Here is a 15,158-nt window from a genome sequence, read left to right as displayed (position 1 = left end):
TTTTCTTTTTAGTTTTCCCTTAGTAACCGTTGGGCTGTATTTAAAATCTTCATACGTAATATTTTTCCAATGTTTGTGATTTGTATTTTTAAAAAATCACCTTAAATCTTCTAAAAATTAATAAAATACAATATAACTAGGATCGGATCCGCGCTACAGCGCGGGGGAATATTTACGAATATATACAAGTTATAACAGATTGAAATATGTTACATTTTTATTTTGCTATAGCACGGTTGATTATTGTAAACTATATATTTGTGTAAAGAGTTTGGATAAAATAGTATTAAATAAAAACATATAATAAAATAATATAATGAGTTTTGAATAAAATAAATAATGAAATGAACCATCTGAGTAAATGGTATTATGATGAGTATTATTGATAGGATTAAAAGAAGAAGTTAAACATATTTAAAATTTTAAGAGTAGAATCGAGAGTAAAATAGTTACGTAAGTAAAATATGACATAGTTTAATTTGTGAATAAAAAATTGTGTGTAACATAGTTATAGTGTGTTTTATTCGATTAACTTCATATAGTTTAAAATTTAAATAAAATGTGGGTTTTCTAGTTAGGAATAATTTTATATTGTGTAAAATAAAAAAGGTGTCCAACATTTATAATGTAATTTTTATTGCTGCAATTAGGAAATAAATCTTTTATGCTCACGAAAAATTAAAAGATGTATTTTAGAAAAACATATAGCAAGTTTTCCATTACTAATAAAAGATAACTAATTATTACTGTACAAAAACTAATTGTTCCATTTCGAGAAATATTTTGATCCTAATTTTATTTATATTTTTGTACTTGAATAATGGGCATCATACAATATAAATGAGTATGAAAATTTACCAAAATTTCATTTAGAAAAACCATAATACCGACTAAAAAGGAACTTGTGTGACACATGTAAGTATTATTTTCTTTAAGTAAAAAAAATACATAGTATTTGGCTCAATAAAATATATAAATAGTATAGTTAAGTATAGTTTTCTTCAAGATAATATTTTCACATTTAAAAATTTTAATTACTTCTTAATTATTTCGTGGTGTTGAAGGTTTCGTGGTGTAGTTGGTTGTCAGGTTTAGTTATTTGTCATTCAACCTCTACACAAAGTTCAGATTTGTTTGAAGCTTGGTTAAAATAGAAATATACAGTACGAGAGATAAACTGAAGCCAGTATTATTGAGAATCAGCCTATGCTGATTAGCCAACAGCCAAATCGGTAAAAGTATTATATGACTTACTAGAATTTGTACCCGCGCAAACGCGGGATTTTAATTTAAATCTTTTCTATTAATATAAATTCTTGAACTCGAATTTTGAGGGTAAATCTTTATAAATATATGTCATGTGATAATATTAGGAAAAATAAACAATATTGTGACTACTTCAAGATCTTTTATCATTAAGAGAGTTTATTTCTTATTCATATATTTCATTAAAAACATTTTTTAAAGGCTTTGATTAATCGATTGTTGATATAATTGTATATATTATTTATGATTAGATGTTGATATTAACATAACATTATTCTGTATAAATTTGAATATACCGAATCTCATGAATATATTGCTTAAAGGTAAAATATAATATCATATCGTTATAACATCTTTATCGAGCTTGCTTTACCCATCGAAATAACTGCAACGTACCATAAACGACTAATTCATGAAAGTGTATATCTTATCCCACTTTCCATGATTATATGGCCAAACTGTTAAACCCGACTTGGAATCTAATAATCTATTTAATAATGTAAGTCATTTAATTTTCTACAAACTCATTCATTTCACACAATTAATGAGATGTCAGAGTTTTTTATTTAGTTGTGATTGTGTATTCCCTATTATTTTTTCAAGTTTTACTAATTTATTTTCAAACACTTTTAACTTTAATTCTTTCGTCATTATTTTTTTTGTATGAACTTTCGTCATTATTGATGATGCACTCCTTTTGGCATCTACTTTTTTCCACTTTCTATTGGATCACACATAACACATATTAGACTGTAAAATGATTTTCAAGATGTATTATAACTATTTTCTCTATAATTACTATCTTTCAATACTTAAATTTGGATTAGAAGCATTTGATTCAATTAATGAAACATCAATTTTTTTTTCCTTTTTGATCATGTTATAAAATAATATTTCACTTTTAATTTTAGTTTTCCTGTTTAAAATTTTATAAATACAATTACAGAATTTTTTTTATTCTACCATAATTTTAAATTCTTATTTCCATTCCACAATTCAATAATATAAAATTACATAATTTTTTTTATTCTACCATAAATTTAAAATTTACTTCCATTCTAAAACTCAATAATAAGTTTATAATTTTAATTATGATCAGTTTAATAGAAAATTTTAATTATACTATTACCACTAATAAAAAATTATAGTATTGTTTTCTTATTTTAACATTTTATTTATTTTACTAATTATGTTTTTTGTTTAAACTTTCTATTAATTATAATTATCATAAATATGCGCTAAATGAATATTTTAAATTTATTTTAAAGTAAAAAAAATTGCTTAGGTGGATGTTTTTGTAGCTAGAAATGATGATATATAATTGCGAGATCAATGGAGATTCTAATCAGTTCTTGTCTTCTTACTAAGAAATTATTTTATTTGTCTCTTATAATTATGTGTCTTAACCATATGATGTATGTATATGTAAAAGAACTAAGCATAAACAATACATGAAAGAAATTTAGGTACGAATAGGTAATAATATTATTCCAAATTCAGTGTTTTACTTCATATATATCGGGTAAATGCTCTATTCTTTCTTTCGTTTTTATTTTATTTTTTATGGTTGAATAATAAAATTAGAGTTTCGTTCACACCGCTGAACTTTGGATAAAATATTATCAGGTTGAATCCACATGATTTAAAAATAGTGTTGGACCTACAGATTTTAATAGTGCTGGGCCTACAGATTTAGGATGAAATAGTGTTGGGCCTACCGACTTTGGATTAAATCTAATGGATCAATTTGTCATTTGTATAATTGTTTGAAGGCCTTATTAAAATCTGTAAGGTCCACAAAAATAAAAAGGATGTGGCTGATGTGGCAGCACCAGGAGTGAGTAAAGTGAACTTTATATATATACATTTGCTTTGGTGATTTCTGTAATATTGTTGTCCAGTAATATTTATGAATTTAATTATTTTAAAATACTCAATTTGTGCTTCTTATTTTATTTTATTTTTAATGTTTTTTTTGTTGTCTTCATATTACAATGGCTTTTCCTCTCTTGTTTCTACACTTAAAACTAGATAATAACCCGCGCTGGTAGCGCAGAGAATTTTTTTTTATTTTGTTATTTGTTAATATTATGTTTATGTTGTATCATTCATTTACAAGTTATATAATATAGTACTATATGGTGAATTTTGATTCATATTAAACTACTAATAGGTAGGCTTGGAAACTACTACCGATACCCGTATTGGACCCATTTTTCAGTTTGTATCCGTCCCGAAAAAGGTACCCGCAGCTTTAGGGTTGAGTGAAGGGTATAATAATTATATTATCCATGAATAATGATTGAGTATCGGATATTAATTTAATTTTTGAGCGTCTCGTTACCCGTCTCATTACCCGTTTTATTACCTGACTCATAAATATACGTTAATATTTTGTAGAATAATGTTACCAGTGTGAGGAAATATTTATGTAAATTTAGATTTGTTTGTTACAAACTAATAGTAGAAAATTTATTAATTTTATACATTTTATAAAATCATATATTTAATTTACTTAAGGTCATACTCTGATTTCGACCCGTAGTTGGTACTACTATTTTCGTTTGGTGCAATCAAATTCATTAATTATACATTCGGTAAAGCCAAAAAAATCAAACAAAACATGTATTGACCCGTGATTTGGTATTACAAATTGATGTGATAGTGGTTAGAGATCTTAATATACCAAATTTACAAATTGAAGTTATTGGTATAACATGTTGTATATTAATTTTATAGGTGAAAATTACAATTAGGTTATGTATATTATCAATATTATACACTTAGTATTGTTTATATAGTGAATATTGTGTATAAACAATTAAGTTTTAGCCAATTAAATAGTTTGTTATTATTTCCTAAGATTTATGAAACAATAAATAGAGTTTTATTATTTTGTAAACAAATCTAAACTTTTCTTTTGTTAGTTATTAGAATAATTAAAATATAATAGCATTTTCGTAATATGTCACATCAGAACTGGTTAAATTTTTAACAACATAGCTTAAATAAGTATATAGATATATTTTAAAAATATAAACAATGTTGTATCCTAATTTTAATATATATTTGTTATTATTAAATGATTTAGATATGTAAATATTTAATCTTAGTTTTATAAATAAATTTAAGTTTTATAATTTTCTAAATAGTTTGTTATTGTTTCCTAAGATTTCTGAAACAATAAATAGAATATGTTTAATTATTTTATTACATAATTTCGAAATAATTTTATTATTATTTTATTAAATAATTTCAAAATTATTTTATTAAATAATTTCAAAATTATTTTATTAAGGATTTCTTGTAATTTATTAAATTAATAATTACTATTTTTTTGGATAATCATTTTCAGGTTACAACAAATTAATATTAAGATTCTGTTATTATATTTTGTATTAAAATACGGTGGCATTTTATGTAATATTTTACATGGAGTAGGGTTATTTGTTTAAAGGGTTGCTTAAATAAGTATATAGATGAAGAAGAATGAAAGAGGAATTGAAGAAGACATGTGAGAAGCACATGACTTGAATTACTGGAAGAGAAGATGTAGAGGATCGGATCAAATAATATCACCTAAACATGTCAAGATTTATGATTTGATCCTCTACACAAGCAACTGTCAAGAAAAAGAAGAAGGACACTCTTATGCAATAAGGAAAGTTTACAAATTATGTTTTAGTTAAATTAGAAATTTCATTAGTTTTTTCCTTTTCCGGTTTAAAAGAATTTCCTAAAGAATTGTGTTAAGCTCTAACTATAAATATGATTGCCACGAGAGAAAGATAAAACTTTCCCTTAAGAGTTTATTTAGGGTTCTTAGTTTCTTATCACAAATCCCACCAAACTTCATTCTTTGCAGCCTTTAATTTTCTTTTTAATAGTTGCGTGCAAAGAGTAAATCGAAACGACCTAACAACAATGGCGACAGCTTCAGTTGGTTTTAAGTCTAGGGAAGATCGTAGGAAGCAAAACGAATTAGAGGAAGCTCGTAAAGCAGGGCTTGCTCCACCTGAGGTAGACAAGGATGGAAAGGTAATCAATCCTCACACACCAAAAGTTTTTGTCAAAAGTTCCATGGTATACCAAGTCTAATTCTGAAAACCCGAGTCTGGAGCATCAAAAGAATTGGAAAACCGAAACCGTTTCCACAAAAGCATATTATCAAAGAGGTGCCAAGACTAACCAAGCCGAGAAATATCGCAAGGGAGCTTGTCAAAACTGTGGTGCAATGACGCATGATGTGAAGAAGGACTGACTAATCAACATTTGGTGCTGCACATTGAAGAAGGACTAACACACCAACATTTGGTGCTGCATATTGAAGAAGGACTAACTAATCAACCTCTAATGCGGAAAAGAACACACAACCATCTACAATGATATGATCCTCCCTAAGAATCGGCACCTTTGAGTTGGTAGATAGATACACCTTGATTCTAAAGACAAGGAAGCCTCAAGAATAAGGATGATGGAATGAATGGTTGCACAAGAGTTGCGGAAAGACTCTTGATATACCGGTTTGATCTTTCAGCCTCACACCAAAAGGATCGGATCTCTCAGCCTCACACCAAGGAGATCAGGGTTTTGACTATTGGAATCACACCAAGTAGTCGGTTTTGATTGTTGGAATCACACCAAAGCAATCAGTTTTGTTCACAAAGAACAGAAGAGAATCACTCTCAAATAAAGAAAAGATTTTGATAAAAAGTTGGATTAATATTTCATTGATCTTACATGAGTTTATATAGGAAAGAAAACTTGGTAACAAAGCCAAGTACTAATTATTCTTGAAGATTAAAACATTAAAGATAGATAGTTGAATGAAGATTCAACTCTTGGTGTTTCCCTTCCCAAGATGACTCTTGAACTTATNGCAAGGGAGCTTGTCAAAACTGTGGTGCAATGACGCATGATGTGAAGAAGGACTGACTAATCAACATTTGGTGCTGCACATTGAAGAAGGACTAACACACCAACATTTGGTGCTGCATATTGAAGAAGGACTAACTAATCAACCTCTAATGCGGAAAAGAACACACAACCATCTACAATGATATGATCCTCCCTAAGAATCGGCACCTTTGAGTTGGTAGATAGATACACCTTGATTCTAAAGACAAGGAAGCCTCAAGAATAAGGATGATGGAATGAATGGTTGCACAAGAGTTGCGGAAAGACTCTTGATATACCGGTTTGATCTTTCAGCCTCACACCAAAAGGATCGGATCTCTCAGCCTCACACCAAGGAGATCAGGGTTTTGACTATTGGAATCACACCAAGTAGTCGGTTTTGATTGTTGGAATCACACCAAAGCAATCAGTTTTGTTCACAAAGAACAGAAGAGAATCACTCTCAAATAAAGAAAAGATTTTGATAAAAAGTTGGATTAATATTTCATTGATCTTACATGAGTTTATATAGGAAAGAAAACTTGGTAACAAAGCCAAGTACTAATTATTCTTGAAGATTAAAACATTAAAGATAGATAGTTGAATGAAGATTCAACTCTTGGTGTTTCCCTTCCCAAGATGACTCTTGAACTTATTTTCGTCACTCTTCTTGGACCACAAAATAAAGAGATTATTTTGGGTTTTCTTGGACTTGAATTAGGCTCAAAGTGGACTGGACTTGATAGGTATCATCCCCAATATAATTTCCCATGCTCTCCTTGCCCATAAGCTCTTGAATTAGCCCATTAAGTACATTCCTTAGTTTATTAGCTCTTTGACTCCTTGATCCAATTTATGATGAGAAACAACTTGGACTGTATAGTTTCTTCGTCTTGGGCTTAGTAGAAAACACCTCCTGGTTGCCAAACATAATTCTGGAAGAACCTAAACCAGTTGGACCTAAAACTCTTCATGTCAAGAATTAGATTGACCTCCTTTGGAAAATGAAGTGTATCCTTGTATTCCTTGGGCCAAATCTTCTGTTTCTGAGCTTGTTGAAAACATAAGAGATCCATTAACATCCTCCAAGTGGTTTCGTATCGAAATTGTGGCTGAGTTGATCTGTGGAACACGATCTTTGGACTGAGATAGATCCACTGACTTGAAATATCCATATCTTTCACGTATGAACTGATTTTAATGTGCTTCCAAATCTCCGTGATTCTAGGATGGATCAAGATTCCAGGAAAGTTTGATTCATAGCTTGAATCCTTTTGTATTGGTCGGAATCCTCCTTTGAATGCTCGTAGGTCCAAATCGCGTAGCCATGAGTTCACCTGATTTGTAAAATGAATAACTCCTTCATTTGAACTCTGATTGGACTGATTCTACTTTGACATATGATCTAGATGAGGTAAGAATATATCCCAAATAGTCGTTTGGCTCGAAGAATTGATCTTTGACTGCGTTGGTCTTGAACAAGACTCAAGTATCTTCTTGGATGGTCTCATGATCATATCATACGATCACTTTGCTACATGAAAATCATATGTACCAATCACATCTTAACCTTCACCAAAGAGCTCAAATTACAACCAGAAATCACTTTCACTCTGTTAACAAGCTAGGTTTTAGAATAAGAAGAAGGATTCAAACAAAAATTGTTTCAAATAACATAAACATCATATGGCTACAGAGGAGAGAGAGAGAAAAGAGGTAAAGCGGTGGCAATCTTCAATTATAATAAGAAATTGTAATCTCCGTGTCTCTCTTGCGAATGTTACCGATATCTTGTGGATGTCATCGATCTCTTGCGTATGTCACCGATCTTATATGGATGTCATCGATCTCCTGCGGATGCTATCGATCTCTTGTAGATCGCCGACGATTGTGTCGAAGCTCCGATCTCTTGTAAGCTGGTTAACGGAGGAGAGACGCGTGATTGTACTTGGTCCAGGAAAGCGCGTAAGAGAATGATAGTAAATTAAGGAAATTAATAATTTTAGTGTTTTAATATTTAATTAGAGCATGTGTGCTAGTTTTAGAATTTAGGAGAATGTGTGCTAAGTTTGGAAGAAAAACTTAAATTTGTGCTATTTTTGAGAATCTCCCTTAAAAAAAATTAGATGCTTAAAAATTACAAGAAATATACATTATGGTAAATAAATTCACAAAAAAAAAGATATATTTTATTATTATTTATTTGTATATCCGAAGCCAAGAGCACTTTTATCCAGTTAACTTTAGATTTGGAGTGTACATCTGAAACCACGGATTCAAATATTCCAAATGTGCCATGAAACTACCCACGTTTATGACTCTCATCAAGAGGAAATGTTGATGACTATTAGTAATGGGCCTAACTCACTCCCAAAAGCTAGCTCAAGAGAGGAGGATTGCCACATAACATATATATTACCCAAAGAACTATCCCATTTATCGATGTGGGATATTCTAATAGCCCCTCTCGAGATGTGGGTGGGAAACTGTCCAACGGGAAACAGCCGAAGCCCAACATCTCGGAAATACAACAAGATATGCCACTTATATGGGCCACATAGGTGGGAAACCATTTTTGTGGGATTTTGTTTGTTGGGCCTAACCATGGGCTCTGATACCATATTAGTAAACATGAATATCCAACCCAAAACCAATTGGCAATAAGTGGAGGGATCCATGTACTATTTATATTGCCCCATAAATCTTAATTCACTCGATGTGGGATATTGTCTAATACACCCCCCTCACGCTCAGGATTGGACATCTGTAGCGTGAAGTTTGTGGGACTAGACATCCACGGGTGACCCCACAATCGAGAGAAATTTTTTAATCCAAAACAAGATATGTCACTAATATGGATAACATTATTTTCATAACTAGATATTACATAGCTTTGAATTAGGTGTTAGAAGAATCATGAAAATGTTATTCCCGTAGAAGAATCATGAAAATGTTATTCCCGGCCATATAATCTTGGATTAAGTTGTACAAGTATTTTGTTGGGTTTTGACTTTTGAGTTATGATAGTTATGATATTTGAACAAAAATTGACCATAATATATAAGTCCAAATATGTTTTGGATATATAAGTCCAAATATGTTTCCATTTTTTCCATGCAATGATAACATATATTTAGGGCTGTTAAAATAAGTCAAATTTTTACTCGTAAGGATCACCTATTGAACGTGACGAGAGTTTGTGATGGAAGAATTAATATTTAATCTCATGAATATTACAATAATAGTGACATAGTAGGGAGAAGAATGCTAAACATAATGAACGTAGTTACCTAATATACACAAATACAATAATAGTGACATAGGTTTATATAGGGAAAAGAATGCTAAACCTAATGAACTTATTTACCTAATATACACAAACTAGATAATAATCCGCGCTGGTAGCGCAGGAAATTTATTTTTATTTTGTTATTTGTTAATATTATATTTATGTTATATCATTCATTTACATGTTATATAATATAGTACTATATGGTGAATTTTGATTCATATTAAACTACTAATAGGTAGGCATGGAAACTACTACCGATACCCGTATTGGACCCGTTTTTCAGTTTGTATCCGTCCTGAAAAAAGGTACCCGCAGCTTTAGGATCGAGTGAAAGGTATAATAATTATATTATCCATGAATAATGATCGAGTATCGGATATTAATTTAATTTTTGAGCGTCTCGTTATCCGTTTTATTACCCGACTCATAAATACACGTTAATATTTTGTAGAATAATGTTACCAGCGTGAGGAAATATTTATGTAACTTTAGATTTGTTTGTTACAAAATAATAGTATAAAATTTATTAATTCTATACATTTTATAAAATCATATATTTAATTTACTTAAGGTCATACTCTGATTTCGACCCGTAGTTGGTACTACTATTTTGGTTTGGTGCAATATCAAATTCGTTAATTATACATTCTGTAAAGCCAAAAAAATCCAACAAAACATGTATTGACCCGTGATTTGGTATTACAAATTGATGTGATCGTGTTTAGAGATCTTAATATACCAAATCTACAAATTGAAGTTATTGGTATAACATGTTGTATATTAATTTTATAGGTGAAAATTACAATTAGGTTATGTATATTATCAATATTATACAATTAGTATTGTTTATATAGTGAATATTGTGTATAAACAATTAAGTTTTAGCCAATTAAATAGTTTGTTATTATTTCCTAAGATTTATGAAACAATAAATAGAGTTTTATTATTTTATAAACAAATATAAACTTTTCTTTTGTTAGTTATTAGAATAATTAAAATATAATAGCATTTTCGTAATATGTCACATCAGAACTGGTTAAATTTTTAACAACATAGCTTAAATAAGTATATAGATATATTTTAAAAATATAAACAATGTTGTATCCTAATTTTAATATATATTTGTTATCATTAAATGATTTAGATATGTAAATATTAATCTTAGTTTTATAAATAAATTTAAGTTTTATAATTTTCTAAATAGTTTGTTATTGTTTCCTAAGATTTCTGAAACAATAAATAGAATCTGTTTAATTATTTTATTATATAATTTCGAAATAATTTTATTATTATTTTATTAAATAATTTCAAAATTATTTTATTAATGATTTCTTGTAATCTAATAAATTAATAATACAATTTTTTGGATAATCATTTTCATGTTACAACAAATTAATATTAAGATTCTGTTATTATATTTTGCATTAAAATACAGTGGCATTTTGTGTAATATTTTACATGGAGTAGGGTTATTTATTTAAATGGTTGATTAAATAAGTATATAGATACATAAATGGGATAATTATTAGAAATATACTCAAAGATGTTCTAACCTATTCTACACACTCTTATGCAGAGGGAGAGGAAGATTGTATAAATCCAAAGTCTCAAATTCCCAGACATCTATTATCATTGAATCTTAATTTTGCTAATATCACTTCCAATTTGTAAAACCTTAAGTTTCTTCTCACATCCATAAAAGTCTAATGCATATCAATCTACAATTAAAATCAATGAGATTATTACCAAGAGAAACACTTTCATAGCATCATTGAACCAAACTATTGGAGATTTGGCCACTTAAATCTACGATTTGGTGAACCAAAAGGCTCCTTAATTGATGAACCGAGATCGTCGATGGTGCCACAAAGATGATGATAAGTACACGTCTCCAACTGAACAACTATCAATTCTACGCTTCTTCTCTGAAGCTTTTGCCATCGACTCCAGAGAGAGACGAGAGAGAAAGAGAGAGAGAATCGGATAACAAAACAAATAAAATAAAACTTTTTTCCCCAGCCAATCACAATTTGACACACCCAAGTTTATAAATGAATCTAAAACATCTTATTTAACCATCGATTCAAAGCAAAATTGAACTGTTTATCTTATATTTAAATCTTTTTTAATACTCAAGCAACTTATAAGACACATTGATAGAAATGACCTAAGAAGCTTGAATGACGAAAACATTTTTGGCTTCAAAACAAAATAATAATAAAAAATAAAACGAAGAACCATTTGGCTTAGATTCAAATATCTATATGATAAATCTGAACAGAGAGAAGCTCGATGGCTTAGATTCAGAAGTCTATGATGAACTTAAATGTGGAAGCACTTGATTTAACAAAAAAAAAATGAGTTTAATCACTAAATCTAAACTCGGGAGCAAACCTGCTCTGATACTATCACTACAAAAAAAGTGTGGTATTAAATCATTTATTTTCTATTTTTGCATCAGTTTAAGTGATGCAATAAATGATTTATATTTTGTTGATGTAAATAATTTGTATCAGTTTATATCAAACCGATGCTAATATTCAAATATTTACATCGATTATTATAATCAATGTCAATATATATCATTTGTTTAAAATTAATGTCAACGTTTATATCATTTTATTTAAGTGATGTTAGTATTTATGTCATTTAGTTAAACTGATTTAAAATTAGTGTCAATTATCACAAATGATTAGAATAATTGCATCAGTTTTAAGTACCGATTGTACTATTAATATCACTTGTACATAATTGATGTTATTTTGGTGTCAATTTTTTGAAGGGATTTTAATTGTTGTATCATTGACAATAACCGATTCAAATATTAGAATCAGTTATATATAACTGAAGTAAAAAAGTAATATCAATTTTCTTAAGTGATTTTAGTAACTGTATCATTTGCGTTAATCGATTTGAGATATTATTATCATTTGTACATAGTTGATGGTAACTTCATGTCAGTTTTCATAAATGATTCTAATAATTGATTTTGTTAAAAAACTAATACGAATATTATTATTTTCATATTAATAATTGAATTTTAATTTCAGATTAGCTTATTTAATTGATTTATAAAAGATTACAAATTAAAAATTTAAAACCAAAAATAAGTAAATAAAAATCTATATATTAAACATAAATTAGAAAATAAATAACATAAATCATCCATCTTGCAAATCTACGAAACATAAATAAAGCAAAGCAGCTAAAAAAACATTGTAAAAGTAAGTCCATTGGCACCATTGTCCATTCCGTGATCATGTATCTCTATTGTTGTTTCCACTGTTTGAATATCCATTGGCACCATCGTCCATTCCCTAATAAAAAATAATATATATATATATATATATATATATATATATTATATAAAATGTGGGATCTGAAATTTTAAATTAATATATGAATACTATTTATCTGATTAGGATTAGGCAAACTTGGTGTGTTTGTCGAAGGTGGATTTGGTATGTTCTTAAAAGCTGCAGCAAAACTTGTAGCCCACGCTCTTGCCTAAATTAGTTTGATATATTAAATTATAAAGATACAAATTAACGTAGAAAAACTAGCATTATATTAATACCTGATCAGGAGTGGAAGTACCAATTATTTGTTGGACGAAGGTAGTCAGTCCACTAACTTGGTCGGATAGTTCATTCACTTGTGTTTTGAGCCCAATGACCATTTCAGAATTTTCTATCTCTGCTCTAGTTGTAGTTGAGCGTCTCACTAATTTTGAAGGTGTGGGTCCACAACAACACAACGTACTCGTCCTGAACATTCTGGACCAAACACTTGAGCAAATTCATCATCTAAACTAGCTGTGACATTTTTTATCCTCTGTAGATTTTGACTCATCAAATTTGTAAGTGATTCCTAGTAAAACAACCAAATATATAGAAATGTCATAATTAACTTGTGAACACTAAAACTATAAAAGCACATTTTTAAACTAATCCCATGTGGTTGACAGAAAAAAAAAACTAACTGCGCGTGTTTTTGCCTCCTCACTTACAAAGCTTCCATCAGGCTTCATGCAAGACTGAACGAAAAATTCTGCTCGACATGGAGTTTTCCCCGTCTTCATTTTCTTTGTAAGAAATACATGCATAAACAATATACACTACGTTAATATTAATATACTACACAAGTCTTACAACACATATAAGTTACTTACAATCTCATCTCTTTTTCTTGAAAAGCTCTTTCTTCCACATACATTTGGCATGGTATGTTTCTTTTGGTTCCTTTTATTCCGCTCTTGCATTTTCTGAAAACTCACCATATAAAAAAAAATTTACCTGCATTTGATATAGACTCAATCAAGTACAACTAAATATGGAACGAATAATACCTTCCACTTTTGCTCAAACCTCATGTAAACCAAATTATACCATTGATCTTCAAGAACATTAATGGGTTTATTCGCCACTGTTTCATCCATAGTATCTTTTTATGATCTCTCCAAATATGTAGTTTCACATCCTTGCATTTGCTACCTAGTGCACTCATCACATATTTTTTTCTCATAGTGGGATCATCAAACCAGAATCTAGACTGAAATAACAGCACATACAACAAATCAATAGAGATCAAACTAAAATATTATCTCAAAACATTGTTTAATTAAAAAAGAATCAATAGAGATCACTAGATGGAAGAAGTTACCTGAATTACATCCCACGCCTTATTTTTTGTGTGATGACTAACCAACCTCCAATCATTGTAGTTGATGGGGAGCAAATTCAAATCAGTGCTTAATTGGCCTAACCATGATCCAAGTAAACCACCAGAGTCTTCGATTGACTGTCCGTTTTCGTCGAAATGCACAATCACTTTGATGTTTTGAAATTTCCATACTTCTTTAGATGTCACCATTTTGCTGTCAATGTTTCCATCAGTATCTTGTTCATGAACACATATAACATAATTAATTTGATTAATCTATAGTAGATAAAATTAACAATTAAGGAAAATATATATATATACATATTTAAAGTCTCCCGTCTACAAGTATGATCCTAGGGATAACTCACCGTTTAAACAACAAATTAATTTTTTTTTTTTAAACTCTTTAGCTTTGGTCGAAAACTTGAAATTATTAACAGATCCAAGAGCTATATATAAAAAATATGTTCAGTGTTAATCAGATTTACCTATGACTTGTACTTTCTATTTGAAGCTTTTACATTCAGAAGCAAGTGGAGGAGGCATCGTGTAATCCGTTTCCAACTGTAATAAATCTTTCAGGTAGTTGTGTCTCTGAAGCCATCATCAACCGTAAACTAAAAATAAAATAAAAAAAACTTGTTAGACACTACAGAATATGTAAGCGGGATCTAGAAAAAAAAAACAAGTTAACTCTACCAGATTTACGAGTACCTCTTCTGTTTTTCTGCCAGCAGTTTCTACCAAATAGATTTGCCTTAAAAACCCTAACGCTAACCATTTCTATATCTAGTAAAAAATAATAGTTTGGCGCTTGAGACAAAATTTAAGTGGGCGAGATCTAAAATTTTGTTTTCGCCAAATAAATTTTTATTTGAAGAGGTTTTATAAGATAATGACAAAAAAATGAATTAGATTACTTAATTAACCTCACAAAATAACTAATTTAGTCCATGTTGAATAAATCGTCCTAGATTTAAGGAATAAGGTAGTTTGTTTAACAATATCGAACAATTTGATAAGAATCATAACCTATACTATT

At 29.3% G+C, this 15,158-nt stretch overlaps 1 pseudogene; it reads right to left on the bottom strand.

Annotated features, from left to right (window-relative positions):
- LOC104715306 lies at positions 12,842-14,897 on the bottom strand (annotated as a pseudogene).

The sequence above is a fragment of the Camelina sativa genome, chromosome 9, assembly GCF_000633955.1.
Source record: "Camelina sativa cultivar DH55 chromosome 9, Cs, whole genome shotgun sequence".
Lineage (NCBI taxonomy): Eukaryota > Viridiplantae > Streptophyta > Magnoliopsida > Brassicales > Brassicaceae > Camelina > Camelina sativa.
The sequence above is the reverse complement of the archived record's forward strand: the minus strand, read 5'-3'. Positions and strand labels throughout refer to the sequence as shown.